Raw genomic sequence first — 24,158 nt, 5'->3', positions numbered from 1 at the left:
ATTGGGGTCAGGAACATAAAGAGAATCTTTTCCACCTTTAATAGAGCAAATGGCACTGCTTATATCACATTCAGATCTGTTGGTAAATTCAGGCTGAAAAGTTCCACCAGATTTTACTGGAGCAAACTTTTCACTTGTAACAGCTACAGAAAGCGTCTCTTTCAGGTGAGTATGTTTCTTAGACTTTTTCTTTTTAATCTTTACAGCTTTAGATTGCTGCTGGCCAGATGAAAAAGAATCTTTGGAACTTTTTCTTGCAAACTGAATAGTTCTGCAGGAAATTACTGAATCAACAGATTGAGCTAGCAACTCATTAGAATATGGTAATGACTGAGTAGTACTGCATGAATTATTTGGATCAGCAGTTTGCACAGCAGGAAAAAACTCATTGAAATAGCGTGGCATAGGAATTTCAAGTTTACAAGAAAATAAATGAGCAAGAAATCTGCGAGGGTTATGTATCAGATTCCAGTGTCTAGCCCATTTATCAGCCCACACAAACAGATCCCCTTGGAGAAGATTGCAAGCAATCTAAATCCCCAAAGTGGAAATTTCAGTGGCCTGAAATTCAGGATTCACCAGGAATCTCAAACACTTTGATATAAACTCATCTCTGGTTTCAGAGCTCAGTGTCTTAAATCTTTTAAAGACACAAGAACCATAATGCACAAAATCGTACAATTCAGAAATTCCCTCTACACTGGGAATTTCGGTTGGGCTCGACATAATGTAATGATCTGCGGGCGATTTCCAGTCAGCGCACACCACGTGTGCTGAAGCAGAAGGAAATCCCCACAGTCACAGAAGCAAAGTACCCAGTATATATTTGTAGAGGAGAATTCCAACCAGCAGATGGAGCTGTGGAGTACAGAAGTCCTCTGTACAGCCACAGATGCCAGATTGAAATTGTACGATTAAGCAAGACTGGGCAACAAAGTAGCAACACAGAAGAAAGCAAGAACAGAGACAGACTATATGAATGTCTACCAATCTAGTCGCCACCCAGCGACGGTAGACATATCACATCAGAACAGACCAGAATGAGAAAGCTAATCCAAAGAGAGGTGATTGCTATCAGCAACACAAGACTGATCAAAGACAGAGCATGAATAGTAAGGAAGACACAGCAAATAAGTACAATCTGAATGCCAAGGAAAATAACAAATGAAGTAGCTAAACGCGGTCACCGCACGTTATGCGCAACAGTGACAAGCGCGTTAACGTCACCGCACGTTAAGCGCAACAGTGACAAAACATACCAACCCTGACTAATAGACAAACACGGAGAACAAAGACAAACAGATAGCGGGAACGGTTGTCTCACACCAGACAACAGCAAGCGTTCGATCCAGACAAAACAGACAGAAGGAGTAACCAGTAGCAAACACAGCTAAGGTTATACTCCAAGATTCAGACAAGGGAGATCCACCGCCTCTAACGCTAGGGCGAATGCGATCTAAGAACAGGACAGAACGACTCACTGGCAGCCACCGCTGGCGACAATACAATCGCACGGACAAGACAAGATAGAATAGGCAGTACAAATATACACAAAACTGATTGCACTAATAGGAGTGCAAGGAGCACTCCCCAAGAATAAACTACACTGGAATATTAGCAACAAAGATGCTGAGGCTCTAAAGTTAGTCTCCCTAATCAGGAACTATGTCGAGCAAGGAATTCTGGGAGGAAGTGACATTTATACAGGAAACCTTCAAAAGAAGCAGACAAGCAGATTGCTTGAAGATAAGTAGATGCAAATCAGTCAACCTTGCAAACTGACAGAAAGGCCTCTTTCCCTGGACTGAACTATGCAACCTGCAAACTGTCCAGGGAATCAAGGCCAGCAGAGCGGATTCTGACACCAGGGATTGCTGCGCGCAGTGATGTGCGCGCATCCGCCGGAATTAGGCTCCGCCCACCCGCGATGTCAGCCCGCCGGCTGTTTAGAAGCGCCGGCGGGTTGTTAACCCCTGATCTGACGCATAGTAAGCGTATAATACGCTTTATAATGTATACAAAGCGTATTATACAGGCTGCCTCCTGCCCTGGTGGTCCCAGTGATCGAGGGACCACCAGGGCAGGAGGCAGCTAGAGATGGCCCGAACCTCCGATTTTCGGTTCGCGAACCAGGTTCGCAAACTTCCACGAAAGGTTCGGTTCGCGCGAACTTTCGCGAACCGCAGTAGACTTCAATGGGGAGGCGATCTTTGAAAACTAGAAAAAATTATGCTGGCCACAAAAGTGATGAAAAAGATGTTTCAACCACTTGCCGACCGCCCACAGCCTATGGGCGACGGCAAAGTGGATGCCGAAAGGGCCGCAATACACCATTCGGCGGCGGCTTCTTACGACTCTGCGGGGCAGCGATCGCGTCACTGGTGACGCGCGCTGTCCCTGGCAACAGGCTCCGCCCACCCGCGACGTCATCCCGCCGGCCGGTAGTAAGCGCTGGCGGGATGTAAATACTCGATCGCCGATATATGTTTATAATAAACAAAGTGTATTATACAGGCTGCCTCCTGCCCTGGTGGTCCCAGTGATCGAGGGACCACCAGGGCAGGCTGCAGCCACCCTAAGTCGCACCCAAGCACACTGATCTGCCCCCCCCTGCCCTCTGATTGCCCACAGCACACCTCAGACCCCCCCCCTGCCCACCCCCCAGACCCCTGTTTGCACCCAATCAACCCCCTAATCACCCATCAATCACTCCCTGTCACTTTATGTCAGCGCTATTTTTTAATAGCCTCTAATCTGCCCTCTGGTGTCTCCTGATCACCCCCCCCCACCCTCAGATCCTCCCCAGACCCCCCCCCCCCCTGTGTACTGTTTACATCTATTCTCTCCACTAATCACCTGTCAATCACCTGTCAATCACCCATCAATCACCTGTCAATCACCCATCAATCACCCCCTGTCACTAACACTGCCCCCTGGGGGCTCTGATCTCCCCCCCCCCCACACACCCTCAGATCCTCCCCATACCCCCCCCCCCCCGTGTACTGTTTACATCTATTCTCCCCACTAATCACCTGTCAATCACCCGTCAATCACCCCCTGTAACTAACACTGCCCCCTGGGGGCTCCTGATCACCCCCCACACCCTCAGATCCTCCCCAGACCCCCCCAGATCCCCCCCCCCTGTGCACTGTATACATCTATCCTCCCCTGTAATCACCGTCAATCACCCGTCAATCACCCATTAATCACCCCCTGTCACTAACACTGCCCCCTGGGGGCTCTGATCACCCCCCCACACACACACACTCTCAGATTCTCCCTGGACCCCCCCAGACCCCCTCCCCCTGTGTACTGTTTACATCTATTCTCCCCACTAATCACCTGTCAATCACCCGTCAATCACCTGTCAATCACCCCCTGCCACTAACTCTGCCCCTGGGGGCTCCTGATCACCCCCACACCCTCAGATCCTCCCCAGACCACCCTCCCCATGTACTGTATACATCTATCCTCCCCTGTAATCACCTGTCAATCACATGTCAATCACCCGTCAATCACCCTGTCACTGCCACCCATCAGATCAGATCAGACCCTAACCTGCCTCTTACGGGCATCTGATCACCAACCCACACCATCAGATCGCCCGCAGACCCACCCTCAGATCACCTCCAAAGTGCATTGTTTACATCTGTTCTGCCATCTAATCACCCATCAATCACCCATCAATCACCCCTTGTCACCACCTGTCACTGCTACCAATCAGACCAGACCCCTATCTGCCCCTAGGTCACCCAATCACCTGCCCACACCCTCAGAATGCCCTCAGACCCCAGCCCTGATCACCTCACCAGTGCATTGTTTGCATCTATTCCCCCCTCTAATCACACCTTGAGACACCCATCAATCACCTCCTGTCACCACCTGTCACCCCGTAGCACACCTACCCATCAGATCAGGCCCTAATTTGCCCCGTGTGGGCTCCTGATCCCTCGGCCAAACCCTCAGATCCCCCTCAGACCACCTTCCGATCACCTCCCCAGTGCATTGATTGCATCTATTTTCCCCTCTAATCACCCCCTGAGACACCCACCAATCACCTCCTGTCACCCCCTAGTACTCCTATCCATCAGATCAGGCCCAATACAACCTGTCTTCTAAGAGGCCACCCTGCTTATGACTGGTTCCACAAAATTCGCCCCCTCATAGACCACCTGTCATCAAAATTTGCAGGTGCTTATACCCCTGAACATTCATTTTGAGGCATTTGGATTCCAGACTACTCCTCACGGTTTTGGGCCCCTTAAATGCCAGGGCAGTATAGGAACCCCACAACTAGTGACCCCATTTTAGAAAAAAAGACACCCCAAGGTATTCCGTTAGGTGTATGATGAGTTCATAGAAGATTTTATTTTTTGTCAAAAGCTAGCTGAAATTGATTTTTATTGTTTTTTTCACAAAGTGTCATTTTCCACTAACTTGTGACAAAAAATAAAATCTTCTATGAACTCACCATACACCTAACGGAATACCTTGGGGTGTCTTCTTTCTAAAATGTGGTCACTCGTGGGGTCCCTATACTGCCCTGGCATTTTAGGGGCCCTAAACCGTGAGTAGTCTAGAAACCAAATGCCTCAAAATGACCCGTGAATAGGATGTTTGGCCCCTTAGCGCACCTAGGCTGCAAAGAAGTGTCACACATGTGGTATCTCCGTACTCAGGACAAGTAGTATAATGTGTTTTGAGGTGTATTTTTACACATACCCATGCTGGGTGGGAGAAATATTTCTGTAAATGACAATTTTTTATTTTTTTACACACAATTGTCCATTTACAGAGGTATTTCTCCCACCCAGCATGGGTATGTGTAAAAATAAAACCCAAAACACATTATACTACTTCTCCTGAGTATGGCGATACCACATGTGTGACACTTTTTTGCAGCCTAGGTGCGCTAAGGGGCCCAACGACCTGTTCACGGGTGATTTTGAGGCATTTGCTTTCCAGACTACTCCTCACGGTTTAGGGCCCCTAAAATGCCAGGGCAGTGTAGGAACCCCACAAGTGACCCCATTTTAGAAAGAAGACACCCCAAGGTATTCCGTTAGTAGTATGGTGAGTTCATAGAAATTTTTATTTTTTTGTCACAAGTTAGTGGAAAATGGCACTTTGTGAAAAAAAAAAAAAAAACAATTTCCGGCTAACTTGTGACAAAAAATAAAATCTTCTATGAACTCACCATACTACTAACGGAATACCTTGGGGTGTCTTCTTTCTAAAATGGGGTCACTTGTGGGGTTCCTATACTGCCCTGGCATTTTAGGGTCCCTAAACCGTGAGGAGTAGTCTAGAAACCAAATGCCTCAAAATGACTTGTGAAATCCTAAAGGTACTTCTAGGACTTTGGGCCCCTTAGCGCAGTTAGGGTGCAAAAAAGTGCCACACGTGGTATCGCCGTACTCAGGAGAAGTAGTATAATGTGTTTTGTGGTGTATTTTTACACATACCCATGCTGGGTGGGAGAAATATCTCTGTAAATCACAGGTGTCGAACTCCAGGCCTGGAGGGCCAGATCCACGCCAGTGTTTAGGATGGACTGAGAAAGAGAGGAATGTGTTCTACTTGATGGAACACACCTTTCCTGATTCAGACCTATCAATTAATTTGAGCTGTGTCAAAAATGTGTGAGAACCTCGGCCCTCAAAGGACTGGTTTGACATCCCTGCTGTAAATAGACAATTGTGTGTAATAAAATCAAAACATTGTCATTTACAGAGATATTTCTCCCACCCAGCATGGGTATATGTAAAAAATACACCACAAAACACATTATACTACTTCCCCTGAGTACGGTGGTACCACATGTGTGTCACTTTTTTGCACCCTAACTGCGCTAAGGGGCCCAAAGTCCAATGAGTACCTTTAGGGTTTCACGGGTCATTTTGAGACATTTGGTTTCAAGACTACTCCTCACGGTTTAGGGCCCCTAAAATGCCAGGGCAGTATAGGAACCCCACAAGTGACCCCATTTTAGAAAGAAGACACCCCAAGGTATTCCATTAGGGGTATGGTGAGTTCATAGAAGATTTTATTTTTTGTCACAAGTTAGTGGAAATTGATTTTTATTGTTTTTTTTTCACAAAGTGTCAATTTCCGCTAACTTGTGACAAAAAAAAAAATCTTCTATGAACTCACCATACTTCTAACAGAAGACCTTGTGGTGTTGTCTTTCTAAAATGGGGTCACTTGTGGGGTTCCTATACTGCCCTCGCATTTTAGGGGCCCTAAACCGTGAGGCGTAGTCTTGAAACCAAATGTCTCAAAACGACCTGTGAAATCCTAAAGGTACTCATTGGACTTTATGCCCCTTAGCGCAGTTAGGGTGCAAAAAAGTGCCACACGTGTGGTATCGCTGTACTCAGGAGAAGTAGTATAATGTGTTTTGGGGTGAATTTTTACACATAACCATGCTGGGTGGGAGAAATCTCTCTGTAAATCAACAATTGTGTGTAAAAAAAATCTAAACATTGTCATTTACAGAGATATTTCTCCTACCCAGCATGGGTATGTGTAAAAATACACCCCAAAACACATTATACTACTTCGCCTGAGTAAGGCGATACCACATGTGTGGCACTTTTTTGCAGCCTAACTGCGCTAAGGGGCCCAAAGTCCAATGAGCACCTTTAGGCTTTACAGGGGTGCTTACAATTTAGCACCCCCCAAAATGCCAGGACAGTAAACACACCCCACAAATGACCCCATTTTGGAAAGTAGACACTCCAAGGTATTCAGAGAGGGGCATGCTGAGTCCGTGGCAGATTTCATTTTTTTTGTCACAAGTTAGCAGAAATGGAAACTTTTTTTTTTTCTCTCAAAGTGTCATTTTCCGCTAACTTGTGAAAAAAAATAAAATCTTCTATGAACTCACCATGCCTCTCAGTGAATACTTTGGGATGTCTTCTTTCCAAAATGGGGTCATTTGGGGGTATTTATACTATCCTGGAATTTTAGCACCTCATTGTGAGAAAACGCGGAAGCACCGCCGCATGCATCTCTAGCAGGGCGGCGGGTTCCGCGTCCAGCGCGGCAACTGATGCAACTGCTCACTCGTCTTTGTGTCTACCTGAACGCGGAGGAACCGCCGCATGCGCTGGTGGCATGGCGGCGGATTCCACGTGCAGCGCAGCGGGCATATCACAACAAAGTTCTGGTATGGCTGGGAGCTGTAGTCCACATAGGTTTAGGTGGACGCGCGCGCACACTGTGAGGAAGAGCTTTATGTCAGTCAGTGGGGGATCAGCTGACCAGGCTGGTCAGCTGACGCCAGAAACAGTTGCCATTGGTCCAGCACTTGGGGGAGGCGCTGGAGAGCGCTGAACTATATATACTGGTGGCTGGGCATTTGCTGGTTGTCTGCCGTTGCGATCAATACGTGATAGCACTCAGACCTTTTGTCAGTATCTGTGTTATTTGCTAGACCATTTTCCAAGGTGTTGATGACCAAGGAGCTCACACCTTAGTCTAGGAATCCTGTTATTTACTGTGTTACTATCTAAGGTATTTGTTAGACCAGTTTCCAAGGTGTTGATGACCAAAGAGCTCACACCTTAGTCTGGGAATCCTGTTAACATCTGTGTTATATTCTAGACCAGTTCCGGGGTGTTGATGATCTAGGAGCTCACACCCAAGTCTAGGCATTGTCGATTATTTGTTATGACCTTCTGCTTTCCTGACCACTCTTCTGATCTCTGATTAGGTACTTCACTATATCTGATACTCTGTTGCCAAACTCTGCTAGTCTTAGGATTCCGCATCTGTCTCCTGTTTCTGTACTTTATCTGTCTGTGTATTAACGACCTGGCCTGTCCGACCTCGAGAACTATCTTCCCTGTTGGGAGATAGTTTCCAGTCCTGTCAGTGACACTTCACCTTTGGTGTCACTCATCTCTCTGATCCTTCCCACTCTCAGCCTGGCTCCGCCCATTGGGGAGCATCAGACCAGTGGAAGGAACCTGTTCTCTAAGCAGTATCTCGTTCTGCCTAGCACCCTCTACTCGGGTGCTCTCTTCAAAGTATATGGTTGCACCAAACACTTATATTACTCAGGTGTCCAGAGGTTAGAGATATACAGTATCTGATTATTGGTGATACTGCAGATCATCAATAATCGGGTATATATCTGCATTCTCGGTGATACTGCAGATCACCGGTAATCAGATCCTCTCTGTGTTACACCGATCGTTACACTCATGAAACATGACAGGTGCTCAGAAAAGTCGGAGATGCTTCAAAATGGGAAAATTCACTTTTTGCACCATAGTTTGTAAACGCTATAACCTATACCCAAACCAATAAATATACACTGAATGTTTTTTTTTCTTGTTTTTTTTTTCAAAGACATGTAGTACAATACATATGGACAAAAATGTATACAGAAATTTTACTTAATTTGACAAATTTTATAACAGAAAGTTAAAAAAAAACTATTTTTTTTAACAAAATGAATGTATTTTTTGATGAATATAATAAAACCTAAAGATCACAGCAGCAATGAAATAGCACTAAAAGAAAGCTGTATTAGTGACAAGAAAAGGAGGGAAAATTCATTTAGACAGTAGGTTGTATGACCGAGCAATAAACTGTTAAATCTGCAGTGGTCTGAATGGAAAAAAAGGCTCTGGTCCTTAAGGGGTGGAAAGACTGTGGTCCTCAAGTGGTTAAGGGGTCTAACACCTGGAGGGGGGCATGGCGGAGTGGGATACATGCCAAAAGTCCTGGGGAAAACTCTGGATTTGACGCGAAGCAGCGTTTTAAGGGCAGAAATCCCATTGAATGCTAAATTGCAGGCCTAAAGTGCTTTAAAACATCTTTCATGTATATACATCAATCAGGGAGTGTAATTAGAGTACTGCTTCACACTGACACACCAAACTCACTGTGTAACGCACCGCAAACAGCTGTTTGCGTAGTGACGGCCGTGCTGGACTGGTGCGCACCATGGCGAGATTGCTCTTCCTCACTCAGTGATGTCAAGTAATGTCTGACTGCCTTATCAACTTTCAATGGTTCTTTCTCTATCATTGTCAAATCTTACATCTAGTTTTTTAAATACTTGATTTGCTTGCTGTTCAGTACCTGCAACGATAATCTTATGGAGGGCAAGTCTGCCATTGCGAGTGACCACGGGTAATGACTCGATTCTGGTCCGGAGTTAGAGCCTAATAAACGGTTACCACTAGTGTTGGGCGAACAGTGTTCGCCACTGTTCGGGTTCTGCAGAACATCACCCTGTTCGGGTGATGTTCGAGTTCGGCCGAACACCTGACGGTGCTCGGCCAAACCGTTCAGCCACATGGCCGAACTAAGAGCGCATGGCCGAACATTCCCCGAACGTTCGGCTAGCGCTGTGATTGGCCGAACAGGTCACGTGGTTCGGGCCCGAACGCGCTCTGATTGGCCGAACGGTCACGTGGTTCGGGTAAATAAATACCCGAACCACGTCATATCTCCGCCATTTGTCTGTGGGTTTAGCTTTGGGTAGGCAGGCAGGGTAGTTCGCTCTCCAGCCACGCTAGCCAGGGTCCCCCCCAGTCATTGTGTGTCGCTGCTGGGAACAGTAGTACACCGCTCGCTCAGCCACACTATATATAGCATTGTTTACTGCCACTGTGTACCTCGCTCAGCCACGCTATATATATAGCATTGTGTTTTCTGACACTCTGTGTACACGGCTTAGCCTGACTAATATAGCATTGTGTGTACTGCCACTGTGCACCTCGCTCAGCCACGCTATATATAGCATTGTGTGTACTGCCACTGTGCACCTCGCTCAGCCACGCTATATATAGCATTGTGTGTACTGCCACTGTGCACCTCGCTCAGCCACGCTATATATATAGCATTGTGTTTTCTGACACTCTGTGTACACGGCTTAGCCTGACTAATATAGCATTGTGTGTACTGCCACTGTGCACCTCGCACAGCCACGCTATATATAGCATTGTGTGTACTGCCACTGTGCACCTCGCTCAGCCACGCTATATATAGCATTGTGTGTACTGCCACTGTGCACCTCGCTCAGCCACGCTATATATATAGCATTGTGTTTTCTGCCACTCTGTGTACACGGCTTAGCCTGACTAATATAGCATTGTGTGTACTGCCACTGTGCACCTCGCTCAGCCACGCTATATATAGCATTGTGTGTACTGCCACTGTGCACCTCGCTCAGCCACGCTATATATAGCATTGTGTGTACTGCCACTGTGCACCTCGCTCAGCCACGCTATATATAGCATTGTGTTTTCTGACACTCTGTGTACACGGCTTAGCCTGACTAATATAGCATTGTGTGTACTGCCACTGTGCACCTCGCTCAGCCACGCTATATATAGCATTGTGTTTTCTGACACTCTGTGTACACGGCTTAGCCTGGCTATATAGCATTGTGTGTACTGCCACTGTGCACCTCGCTCAGCCACGCTATATATAGCATTGTGTTTACTGCCACTCTGTGTACACCGCTCAGCCAGACTATATACCGTTGTTTACTGACACTCTGTGTACACCGCTCAGCCAGACTATATACCATTGTTTACTGACACTCTGTGTACACGGCTCAGCCTGACTATAAAGCATTGTGTGTACTGCCACTGTGCACCTCGCTCAGCCACGCTATATATAGCATTGTGTTTTCTGACACTCTGTGTACACGGCTTAGCCTGACTATATACCATTGTGTGTACTGCCACTGTGCACCTCGCTCAGCCACGCTATATATAGCATTGTGTTTACTGCCACTCTGTGTACACCGCTCAGCCAGACTATATACCGTTGTTTACTGACACTCTGTGTACACGGCTCAGCCTGACTATAAAGCATTGTGTGTACTGCCACTGTGCACCTCGCTCAGCCACGCTATATATAGCATTGTGTTTACTGCCACTCTGTGTACACCGCTCAGCCAGACTATATACCGTTGTTTACTGCCACTCTGTGTACACCGCTCAGCCAGACTATATACCATTGTTTACTGACACTCTGTGTACACGGCTCAGCCTGACTATATAGCATTGTGTGTACTGCCACTGTGCACCTCGCTCAGCCACGCTATATATAGCATTGTGTTTTCTGACACTCTGTGTACACGGCTTAGCCTGACTATATAGCATTTTGTGTACTGCCACTGTGCACCTCGCTCAGCCACGCTATATATAGCATTGTGTTTTCTGACACTCTGTGTACACGGCTTAGCCTGACTATATAGCATTGTGTGTACTGCCACTGTGCACCTCGCTCAGCCACGCTATATATAGCATTGTGTTTTCTGACACTCTGTGTACACGGCTTAGCCAGACTATATAGCATTGTGTGTACTGCCACTCTGTGTACACCGCTCAGCCAGACTATATAGCATTGTGTTTACTTCCACTCTGTGTCTGCTGGGCCTGGGAACAGTAGTACACCGCTCAACCGCCACTGTATAGCATTGTGCTCTGTGTCGCTGCTGGGAATAGTGGTACACCGCTCACCCGCCACTGTATAGCATTGTGCTCTGTGTCGCTGCTGGGAATAGTGGTACTGTATAGCATTTCTGTACTGCCACTGTACTGCTGCCAGTCAGCGTGTACTGTAAGGATAAGTGAAATGAGGAAGAAATCCGGTGAAAGAGGAAGGGGCAAGGGAAGAGGTGTTTCCCCTGACGGTTCACGTACAGGCCACAGGGGAGCACCCAAGAAAACCCACTCAATACCGCCCATGTTGTCCAGGAGAACAACCCTCACAAATCCAAAAGAACAGGACCAGATAATTACTTGGATGACCTCTCAAGCGTCCAGCAGTGGGTTAAGCAGCACCAGCACATCACGCACGAGGTCCGAGTCCTCAGCCAGTTACAAGGAGCCAGTGGGCACAAAGCTGACACAACCGGCAGCGACACCACGCACACAACTGCCAGATAACCAGTCCTATGAATTACCTCAGGACACAATGGGGTATTCGCAGGAGCTATTCCCAGCCCAACAAACTTCCACCTATGAAAGGTCAATGGAGGAACAGCCAGAAATGTTGTGCCCGGATTCACAACCATTAACTGTGGGAAATGCACCGCGCACTGAAATACAAGGCGAGTCCGAGGAGGACTCGGAAACCCAAATCACAGAGCAAGTTGGGCAGGAGGGGTTGCAATTGCAGGAGGTCGGCCGACAAGATCTGGAAGACGACGTTGGAGTGAGCTGCACAGAGGTTGTTCTGGGGAGCTCTACTCCACGGCGGCGGCCCCCCACAATGACATATGACGAGTTTGAGGAGATGGAACAGGAGGGTATGGACAATGTGGACAGAGACCCAGATTTTATTTGTGAACGAGAACATCGCCGTCGTAGCAGCAGCACAGATGAGTCTGTTGAAGAACCCACTGCTGCACGAGTTCGCCTTGTGCCACAAGGTAGGCGGCGCGCAATTTCAGGCACCACAAGCGTGGAAGTTCAAGTGAGAGGCAAAAGAGGAGGAAACAGAAATCGCCAGCAAGGAGGCAGGTGCTCCAAAGTCTGGGCTTTCTTTGAAGACTGCACTGAGGATGTTACCATGGCGATTTGCAAGGTGTGCAAGACTCGCCTGAGCAGGGGGAAAAGTATTAACAACCTCTCCACCACCAGCATGAGCCGCCACATGCTATCCAAACATCCCACTCTGTGGGCAAACGCGGCAGGACAGGGTACCAGCAACACTGCCTCCCTTGGGTTCACCAGACTCACCACCAGACCCGCCTCAGCAGCAGCAGTAGCCCAGCCATTGCGTGGTTCACAACATTCACAAACATCAGACGACGCTGACACTGTCACTTTCCGGAGTAGTGCTCTTGAGGTCTCCCAGTGTTCATCAAACACAACAACCAACAGCCCTTCCGTGTGCAGCGCTACGGTTCAGTTGTCTGTGTCGGAGATGTTTGAGCGCAAGAGGAAATTGCCAGCAAATGACCCCCGGGCCGTGGCAGTAACAGCCAGCATAGCCAAGCTTCTGGCCTGCGAAATGCTGCCATATCGAGTGGTGGAGACAAACAGCTTCAAGGGCATGATGTCAGTGGCCATCCCACGTTACGTGGTTCCCAGCCGCTACCACTTTGCGCGCTCTGCAGTGCCTGAGTTGCATGAGCACGTGGTCAGCAAAATAACCCGAAGCTTGAAGAATGCCGTTGCCTGCAAGGTTCACCTCACCACTGACACTTGGACGAGTGCGTTCGGACAGGGTCGATACATCTCCCTTACCGCGCACTGGGTGAACCTTGTGGAGCCTGGCAGCGATTCCTCACCTGCTACGGCGCGGGTGTTGCCCACGCCGCAAACAGCTGCACCGCCGTCCCTCCCACTGGATAACAACAGCAGCACCTACCTCTCTGACTCCTTCTCCTCCAACGCATCTCAAAGCTGTACCTCATCCGGAAACGCTAACCCAGCAGCAGTAGGATCGTGGAAGCAGTGCAGCACAGCTGTTGGCATGCGTCAGCAAGCGTTGCTGAAGCTGATCTGCCTTGGGGATAAGCAGCACACAGGGGAGGAAATTTGGAAGGGAATAAAGGAACAGACGGATTTGTGGCTGGCACCGCTGGACTTGAAACCGGGCATGGTTGTGTGTGATAATGGGAGTAATCTCATTCGCGCTTTAAGGTTGGCTAAGCTGACACACATCCCTTGCCTGGCGCACGTGATAAACCTAGTAGTTCAGCGGTTCCTGAGGACATACACAGGCGTGGCCGATCTTCTGTTGAAGGTGCGTCGAGTGGCCAAACATTGTAGAAATTCCAGTACTGCTTCGGGGGCACTCGCCAAGATGCAGGAGCGCTTCAATCTCCCCCACCATCGCTTGCTGTGTGATGTCCCTACGCGCTGGAATTCTACGCTGCACATGCTAGCACGCTTTTGTGAGCAGAAGAGTGCAGTGGTCCAGTACATGACGGCGCAGTACCGAGGCGCATCCGGACAGCTGCCAAGCTTCTGTGGATCCGATTGGGCCAACATGTTGGACCTCTGCCAAGTCCTCCAAAATTTTGAGCAATCCACGTTGCTTGTGAGCAGTGACAACTCTTCAGTCAGCATTACCATACCACTGCTGTGTTTACTGAAGAGGTCAATGTTGAAAATCAAGGAAACAGCTGTCATGATGCAACTGGGGGAATCTGAAGGAGAAAACGATCAGCGTGATGGTACCAACATCAGGCCATCCGCCTCAGGGAACGCTGGCCCCAGCAGCTATGACGAAGAAGAGGAGGAGGAACAGCTGGAGTTGGAGCAGGAATTTCATGCCACCACTGACGAGGGCCAGAGCGGTGCACGTTGGACTTCCACAATTCAACACGAATGGTCAGCAGAAGCAGACCAGGAGGAAGGTGACGACTATGATGCATCACAACAACTATCACAACGCTCACAAGAGGATGATGAGGATTCTGGTAGGACTCTGGCACACATGGCTCAATTCATGCTAGACTGCATTGAACGTGACCCACGCATTGTGCGCATTCTGGACAACACCAATTACTGGGTTTATACCCTTCTGGATCCACGGTACAAACACAATGTTCCAAAACTGCTTGAAGAAAGAGTCAGACAGGTCAAAATGGAAGAATACCAGCAGGCCCTTGTGGAGACTTTAGAGAGGAGATTGACATCCTCCCCCTCCTCTAGCCATTTGTACGCAGACAGACTGACTTCCGCAAACCCAGGACGACCAGGAGGGCAGCAAACAACGCAAGCCGCAGCTAGTGCCCAAAAGGGAATGGTATCGGCAGTGTCCTTGGAGTGGGAAAATTTTCTGACACCCATGCAGCAGCAGCCCACTGAACAGCAAGCGTGCAGATCCACCTCCAACACCGATCGCCTGGAGAAGATGGTCAAGGACTACATGTCAGATGACGTAGCTGTGTCGAACAATCCATCTGCACCCTTCAACTATTGGGTATCGAAGCTAGACACCTGGCACGAACTGGCAATGTACGCAATAGAGGTGCTGGCTTGCCCGGCAGCCAGCGTTATGTCGGAACGTTGTTTCAGTGCTGCCGGAGGCATCGTCACAGATCGGCGTATCCGCCTCTCCACAGAAAATGCAGACCGTCTGACTCAAATTAAAATGAATCAATCCTGGATTGGAAATGACTACGCAACACTCCAAGACCCCAACCAAGTAACATGACCAATGAACATCTGGGATGGTGTAGCATTTCCGGTCCCTGTTTATTGAACCTCTCATCTGTATTACATTTATGACTGCATGGCGGCAAAAAGCATTGCTGCTATATCCGCACGCTTTTTGTCCTCATGCAAGGCCTAGGTTGTTGTGTCTCAAAAACCGTGGCCTTCTCCTCCTGCGCCTGCTCCTGTTCCATCACGTCTGCTGCTGCTGGGTTAGCGTTGCCGCGTGGTCCCTGTTTATTGAACCACTTATCTTTATTACATTTATGACTGCATGGCGGTACAAAGCATGCTATCCGCACGCTTCTTGCCCTCATGCAAGGCCTGGGTTGTTGTGTCTCACAAAGCGTGGCCTTCTCCTCCTGCGCCTGCTCCTGTTCCATCACGTCTGCTGCTGCTGGGTTAGCGTTGCCGCGTGGTCCCTGTTTATTGAACCACTTATCTTTATTACATTTATGACTGCATGGCGGTACAAAGCATGCTATCCGCACGCTTCCTGCCCTCATGCAAGGCCTGGGTTGTTGTGTCTCACAAAGCGTGGCCTTCTCCTCCTGCGCCTCCTCCTGTTCCATCACGTGTGCTGCTGCTGGGTTAGCGTTACCGGTCCCTTTTCCTGGAACCTCTTATATGTATTACATTTATGACTGCATGCCGACAAAAAACATGTTACCTGTGCAAAGAAAACAGACATTTCCCGCATTTAAAAGACAGTTTTCCCTTTGAAACTTTAAAATCGATTTTCTCAAAAACTATAAGCTCTTTTTGCTAATTTTTTTTTCCTCTTGTACCCACTCCCAAGGTGCACATACCCTGTAAATTTGGGGTATGTAGCATGTAAGGAGGCTTTACAAACCACAAAAGTTCGGGTCCCCATTGACTTCCATTATGTTCGGAGTTCGGGTCGAACACCCGAACATCGCGGCCATGTTCGGCCTGTTCGGCCCGAACCCGAACATCTAGATGTTCGCCCAACACTAGTTACCACCCCTGCACATCCAAGGAAGGCAGCAGGCATGGCATGCACGTCCTGAGGTAGTGACCAAAAATAACAATACAGGAGGACTTTCGAGGCCGTGCTGTATATGTGAAATGAATTAACTTTAAATCCTTTAACGAGAATCTGTTATGGAGGTCAAGTCTGATTGTGCCTTCACTGTGACTCACCAGGTTGGTCACCTCCTCAAGGAGGCGAGAATCTGTTATGGAGGGCAAGTCTGCCATTGCGAGTGACCACGGGTAATGGCCGGGGAATCCTGGTTCGATTCTGGTCCGGAGTGGGAGCCTAAGAAACAGCTACCACCCCTGCACATCCAAGGAAGGCAGCAGGCAGGCATGCACGTCCCGAGGTAGTGACCAAAAATAACAATACAGGAGGAATTTTGAGGCCCTGCTGTATATGTGAAATGAATCAACTTTCAATCCTTTAATGAGAATCTGTTATGGAGGGCAAGTCTGATGGTGCCTTCACTGCGACTCACCAGGTTGGTCACCTCCTCAAATGAAGAATCAGAATCAGAATGTTTTTTATTCGCCAAGCACGACACAAGTCGTGCCCGGAATTGGGGTTGGCACAGAAGATGTAAAAAAACACAGCTCAGGAGGGAGACAAATTACTTTGACAGAGTAAAAACTACAGACTGAGACGGGACATAATAAACATAATAAACATAATAAACATTGACAAATTTTCCTTGTCAGTGCAGAACTGAGCAGCTTAACACTTTGACGCTGGAGGCTGGGATGGACCACCGTTCTATCAGAGCAGTCGAACTGACTGCAGGTCTAGGGTGGGAGCCACTTAATAGAGTTCAGGAGGTTGACGGCCGAGGGGAAGAAGGTGTTCTTGTGCCTGGCTGTCTTGGTGGATATGACCCGAAGTCTCTTCCCCAATGGGAGCCGGCTAAAGTAGCGGTGGCCTGGATGTGAGGGATCAGTTGCAATTCTTTGTGCTCTGGATCGCAGTCTAGAGAGGAAGAGGCGGTCGAGCGGGGGGAGGGGTTTCCCTATGTTTCTCTCTGCTGACCTGATGACTCTCTGTAGCTTGTATCTGTCCCTGTTTGAGGAGCCAGCATACCATACCAGTATGGATGAGCAGATGACAGATTCTATGGTGGCAGTATAGAAGTTTGGCCGCATGAGCCTGCATGCATTTCGCATCAGTGTCCGGTTGTTGGGCCACAACATCCCCATCTCCCCAGATTGTGTCCTTCTACTGTAATTGTACAGGTACAGGGTGACGGCTTTCTCCTGTTCTAGCAGGCAAGAGAACATGACCAGGGTCGAATTCCAGTGAGTCGGGCTATCACATATCAAGCGTCTCACCGGCAAGTTGTTTCTCCGCTGAATGTCCGCAAAGCATGCCACTGAACACAATAGGTAGGTATATGCAGTGATGAGGTGGGTGCACTGAACACAACAGGTAGGTATATGCAGTGATGAGGTGGGTTCACTGAACACAACAGGTAGGTATATGCAGTGATAAGGTGGGTTCACTGAACACAACAGGTAGGTATATGCAGTCATGAGGTGGGTTCACTGAACACAACAGGTAGGTATATGCAGTGATGAGATTGGTGCACTGAACACAACAGTTATGCAGTGATGAAGTGGGTGCGTAGGTATATGCAGTTCTGGGTATTACAATGTGCACCTGTCACACACACAGGTAGTCACTGAATGTGCTGGGCCTTGCTGGCAGTGGCACACACACAGTATGAATTAGCAAGGCTGTTTATGCAACACAAGTGTCAGTGGGACACACAGAAAAAAAATAGATCAAAAGAACAAGATTAGCTCTCAAAAGAGCTGTTGTGGGGTGCTATTTTAGCATTAAGAATCAGCAAGGAGCAAGCTAACAAGCCTACAACAACCTAACGAATCTTTTCCTATGAGACAGTCTGATGCAGCTGTCCCTTCTCTAATTAATGCAGGCACACAAATGAGTGTAATGGCCGGCGGAGCCTGCCTTTTATAAGGGGGAGTGCCTCCACGAGGGAGTGTAGCCTGATTGGCTACAATGTGCCTGCTGACTGTGATGTAGAGGGTCAAAGTTGACCCGAATGGTGCACTATGGGGGCGAACCGAAGTTCCGGGAAAGTTTGCCTTACATAGCGTACGCCTGGAACCGTTCGCCTGGAACCATTCGCCGGCAAACCATTCGGGCCATCTCTAGAGGCAGCCCTCCTAGTAAGCACACAAACACACTGATCCTGCCCCCCCCTGCCCCCTCAGACCACTGTTTGCACCCAATCACCCCCCTAATCACCCATCAATCACCCCCTGTCAATATCTGTCAATTCTATATTTTATATCACCCCCACACCCTCAGATCCTCCCCAGACCCCCCCTCAGACCCCCTCCCCGTGTACATCTATCCTCCCCTGTAATCACCCACTGATCACCTGTCAATCACCCGTCAATCACCCCCTGTCACCACCTGTCACTGCCACCCATCAGATCAGACCCTAACCTGCCCCTTGTGGGCACCTGATCACCCGCCCACACCCTCAGATCACCCGCAGACCCGCCCTCAGATCACCTCCCAAGTGCATTGTTTACATCTGTTCTCCCCTCTAATCACCCACTGATCACTCATCAATCACCCCCTGTCACCACCTGTCACTGCTACCCATCAGATCAGACCATAATCTGCACCTTTCGGGCACCCAATTACCCGCCCACACCCTCAGATCGCCCTCAGCCCCCCCCCCCGATCACCATGCCAGTGCATTGCTTGCATCTATTCTCCCCTCGAATCACACCCTGATCACCTATCAATCACAACGTCACCCCCTGTCACCACCTGTCACTGCTACCCATCAGATTACACCCTAATCTGCCCCTTGCGGGCACCCAACCACCCACCCACACCCTCAGATTTTATTTTTTTGTCACAAGTTAGTGGAAAATGACACTTTGTGAGAAAAAAAACAATAAAAATCAATTTCCGCTAACTTGTGTCAGAAAATAAAACCTTCTATGAACTCACCATACTCCTAACGGAATACCTTTGGGTGTCTTCTTTCTAAGATGGGGTCACTTGTGGGGTTCCTATACTGCCCTGGCGTTTTAGGGGCCCTAAACCGTGAGGAGTAGTCTAGAAACCAAATGCCTCAAAATGACCTGTGAAATCCTAAAGGTACTCATAGGACGTTGGGCCCCTTAGCGCACCTAAGCTGCAAAAAAGTGTCACACATGTGGTATCACCGTACTCAGGAGAAGTAGTATAATGTGTTTTGGGGTGTATTTTTACACATACCCATGCTGAGTGGGAGAAATATCTCTGTAAATGGACAATTGTGTGTAAAAAAATAAAAAAAAATCTCATTTACAGAGATAATTCTTCCACCCAGCATGGGTATGTGTAAAAATACACCCCAAAACACATTATACTATTTCTCCTGAGTACGGCGATACCACATGTGTGACACTTGTTTGCAGCCTAGGTGCGCTAAGGGGCCCAAAGTCCTATGAGCACCTTTAGGCTTTAAAGGGGTGCTTACAATTTAGCACCCCCAAAATGCCAGGACAGTAAACACACCCCACAAATGACCCCATTTTGGAAAGTAGACACCCCAAAGTATTCAGAGAGGGGCATGGTGAGTCCGTGGCAGATTTGATTTTTTTTGTCACAAGTTAGCAGAAATTGAAACTTTTATTCTTTTTTTTTTGTCACAAAGTGTCATTTTCCGCTAACTTGTGACAAAAAAATAAAATATTCTATGAACTCACCATGCCTCTTTGGAATGCCTTCTTTCCAAAATGGGGTCATTTGGGGGGTATTTATACTATCCTGGAATTCTAGCACCTCATGAAACATGACAGGTGCTCAGAAAAGTCAGAGATGCTTCAAAATGGGAAAATTCACTTTTGGCACCATAGTTTGTAAACATTATAACTTTTACCCAAACCAATAAATATACAGTTATTGGATTTTTTTAAATCAAAGACATGTAGCACAATACATTTGGACAAAAATGGATATAGAAATGTTACTTTATTTGAAAAATGTCAGCACAGAAAGTTAAAAAATGTCTTTTTTGATGAATATAATAAAAACTAAAAATCACAGCAGCAATCAAATACTACCAAAAGAAAGCTGTATTAGTGACAAGAAAAGGAGGTAAAATTCATTTAGGTGGTAGGTTGTATGACCGAGCAATAAACCGTTAAAGCTGCAGTGGTCTGAATGGAAAAAAGTGTCTGGTCCTTAAGGGGTTTTATGACTGCAGTCCTTAAGTGGTTAACTTCCCTGGTGGTTAATTTTTTTTTGCCAAATAGGCAAAAATCCTTGTTTTTTTTTTTTTTTTAAATTGTGTTTCATGTAAAGCTACCAGAGTGGTAGCTACATGAAACACCACTAGAGGGCGCATGTGTCCCTCTAGTGCGATCGTCGCCGGCATCAATAGCAAACAGGGGAACGCATATATAACGCTCTCCCCTGTTTGGCTTCTTCCCATGGCGACGATCGGAATGACGTCATGGACGTCAGCCGAAGTCCTGACGTCAGACGCCTCCGATCCAGCCCATAGCGTTGCCTGGAACTCATTGGTCCGGGCAGCGCAGGGCTCTGGCGAGGGGGGGCTTCTTCTCCCGCTGCGTGCGGGCGATCGCCGCAAAGCGGCGCTGATCAAGCTGTGCGCGCGGCTAGCAAAGTGCTAGCTGCGCGCACAGCACTTTAAATTGCACAAATCGCCCCACCAGGGGCTGAGATATCTTCCTGCGCAGCATAGCCCGAGCTCAGCTCGAGCCGCCAGGAAGGTTAAATGTATCAGGAGGCTCTGGACTGGGACACAATTTTGGGAACTGAAGAATTTCCACGTTAAGCACAAAATTACAATTCATTTTCATTATGAAAACTATCATAGTTACAAAAACCATCGGAATTGTGAAATTTTGCGTGAATAAAATCTCACATAATTTGACGAAATTATGAATTTCCAATTATGGCCGTGAACGTAATTTTGCAATATACACAACATTTTGCTTAATCGTAATTAGAGGTGGGCCAAACGGTTTGCCCGTAACTCATTTAACCACTATACCACCAACAACACTAGATGCTGAAGCCAGCCTAGCATGTACCATTATGATCAATCCAAGAGAAAAATTAGCTTGCTTAATCCACGAAATTGTACTAAATCAAAAGCCAGCTTACATACCGCGGCTGGGAATTGAACCCAGGCTGGGCTGGGAATTGAGCCCAGGTCTCAGTGTGCGGTAGGTAACTCATTTAACCACTATAGCACCAACAACACTACATGCTGAAACTTCTTGGAGCAGACTTACCTCCTACCTCCAAAAGACACATATACATCCCCATAAAATCATTCAACAGCAACTGCATGAACAGTTTTTGTGGTACACAGTCTGTGTGGCACAATTGGTTAGTGCATTTGGCTATTAACTGCAAGGTTGGTGGTTCAAGCCCACCCACGCATGGCCTTGCCTTTTGTGTTCAACAGTTGTCCGAAGAGAACCCCAGATAGCCAGGTAGATTCATCTCTCTCTCTCTCTCTAGTAGGGATGGTCACCGCTTTCCGCGGAAATGTATTTTCCGCAATTTTAGGCGGAAATTGGTCATTCCGTTCCGTTTGGTCGGAACGGAATTGCTTTTTCAATCTGTCGGAATTCCGAAATTGCCTGTGAAATTCTGCCGGTATCCGTTGATGGTTTTAAGCTGAAAATTCGCTTCAATGGCATCAAGTCCTATAGAGAGAGAGAGAGAGAGATCATTCTCTTGGGTATATCACAATGGTACATGCTAGGCTGGCTACAGCATGTAGTGTTGTTGGTGGTATAGTGTTTAAATGAGTTACCTACCGCACACTGAGACCTGGGTTCAATTCCCTGCCCAGCCTGGGTTCAATTCCCAGCCACGGTATGTAAGCTGGCTTTTGATATAGTACAATTCCGTGGATTAAGCAAGCTAATTTTTCTCTTGGATTGATCTTAATGGTGCATGCTAGGCTGGCTTCAGCCTGTAGTGTTGTTGGTGATATAGTGGTTAAATGAGTTACCAACCGCACGCTGAGACCTAGGTTCAATTCCCAGCCCAGCCTGGGTTCAATTCCCAGCCATGGCATGTAAGCTGGCTTTTGATATAGTACAATTCCGTGGATTAAGCAAGCTAATTTTTCTCTTGGATTGATCATAATGGTACATGTTAGGCTGGCTTCAGCATGTAGTGTTGTTGGTGGTATAGTGGTTAAATGAGTTACCTACTGCACACTTAGACCTGGGTTCAATTCCCAGCCATGGTATGTAAGCTGGCTTTTGAAATACTACAATTCCCTGGAAGATGAGACCCTCAGCGAGGGAGGAGGGAGTGAGGATTCCTGATGTCATAAAGTAGTGTAGGCCTGCAATTGAACATTCAATGAGATTTCTGACCTTAAAACACTGCTTTGTATTAAATCCAGATTTTTTTCTGGGACTTTTGATTTGTATTTTACTCAACCATGTCTTCCTCCAGGTATTAGACCCCATGAAACATCTTTTCTATCATTTTTCCAATCAGCAGAAATTTTTCAAAATTTTGAAGTTCGCCTCCCCATTGAAGTCTATTGCGGTTCGTGAAAGTTTGCGCGAACCGAACCTTTCACGGAAGTTCGCGAACCCGGTTCGCGAACCAATAATCGGAGGTTCGGCCCATCTCTAATCATAATTAGGTCATTACGCTCATCACTAAACACTGCAGACAAGAGATACAAGATCCAAGACAGGATGATCTGTTATGTTAGTGTAATCTGGGGATACTTGCAACAGTGGTTCAGCTTGATATCTTCCACTAGAACAACATAAAGACAAAAAGGGCCATATGCAATTCTCTTTTTCACCTGAGTTTTCACCTAGGAGATAATTTTTCATCTTTGATTTTAAATAACTTTCCAGTACTTTTCAACTAAAAAAGTACCAAAAAGTTGGTGAAAAAGTACTATCAAAATTATTTTAATCATTTTCTTGCCTTCTGAGGGCTTAAAAGGCATTTTATTGACAATTTTAAAAATATCACCTAGGAGAAAACTCAGGTGAAAAATTGAATTGCATATGGCCCAAAGTGTTTACATTGTGTGACTAAAATTCCCTAAATGGACAGGTTTCAATTGGTTTGAATGAGTTGTCAATCTGTTTATTTTATCAAGTGCTGTATATAGTTGATTGACAACTAATTAGTAGCACTGCATCACTGCATTCATGTGTGCCTATGTTGCACAGCTGGTACAGTGAGTGTAACAAGAGATGCCACTTGTAAACACAGATGCTGCCTAATTGCCTGAACCCCATTCCCAGCCCCAAATTGGGACACACGCAATCCTCTTTGGCTGTTAAAAATAAACAACCCACCAATACAGATGAGACCTGTTCATTAGGGCATTTTCCTCTTAAGTCACACACTGTGAGCGCTTTTTGTCTTTACGTTGCTACCATCAACAAGGACCAGAAGGGTAGTGTGTTTGTGGGGGTCTAAAATATATGTCTAATGAGTAAACATTAAATACAAATACACTATAATGTTTTATTTTTATCAATAAATTACAATCTATCTTAAAGGGACTCCGAGCTCAAAAAATAAACAAAATTGGTACTTACCTGGGGCTTTCTGCAGCCCACCGTAGGTCGGGAGGTCCCCCGGCGTGGTCCTGGCTCCTCTCTAGGTCCCTCCACCGCGTATCGCACCGCTGACACCCGGGCCGGCTGTCAGGCTTCCACTTCCTGAACCAGGACGCTCTTCGTCATCACGTCGGCCGGCGTGACAGTACTGCGCATGCGCCATTAAATAGCGGAGGGACCGGGAGAGGAGCCAGGACCACACCGGGAGACCTCTCAACCTACGATGGGCTACACAAAGCCCCAGGTAAGTACCAATTTCGCCTATTTTTTTAGGTCAGGGTCCCTTTAAAGAAATGTAAACACTCACTGAAGTCTACAAACGTGCTATGCTAAATTAATTACATTTTAAGAATGATAGAATGTTGGAAACTTAGTGCAGGGGATGAGAGACAAATCATA

Source organism: Hyperolius riggenbachi, chromosome 10, assembly GCF_040937935.1.
Source record: "Hyperolius riggenbachi isolate aHypRig1 chromosome 10, aHypRig1.pri, whole genome shotgun sequence".
NCBI lineage: Eukaryota > Metazoa > Chordata > Amphibia > Anura > Hyperoliidae > Hyperolius > Hyperolius riggenbachi.
The sequence above is the reverse complement of the archived record's forward strand: the minus strand, read 5'-3'. Positions refer to the sequence as shown.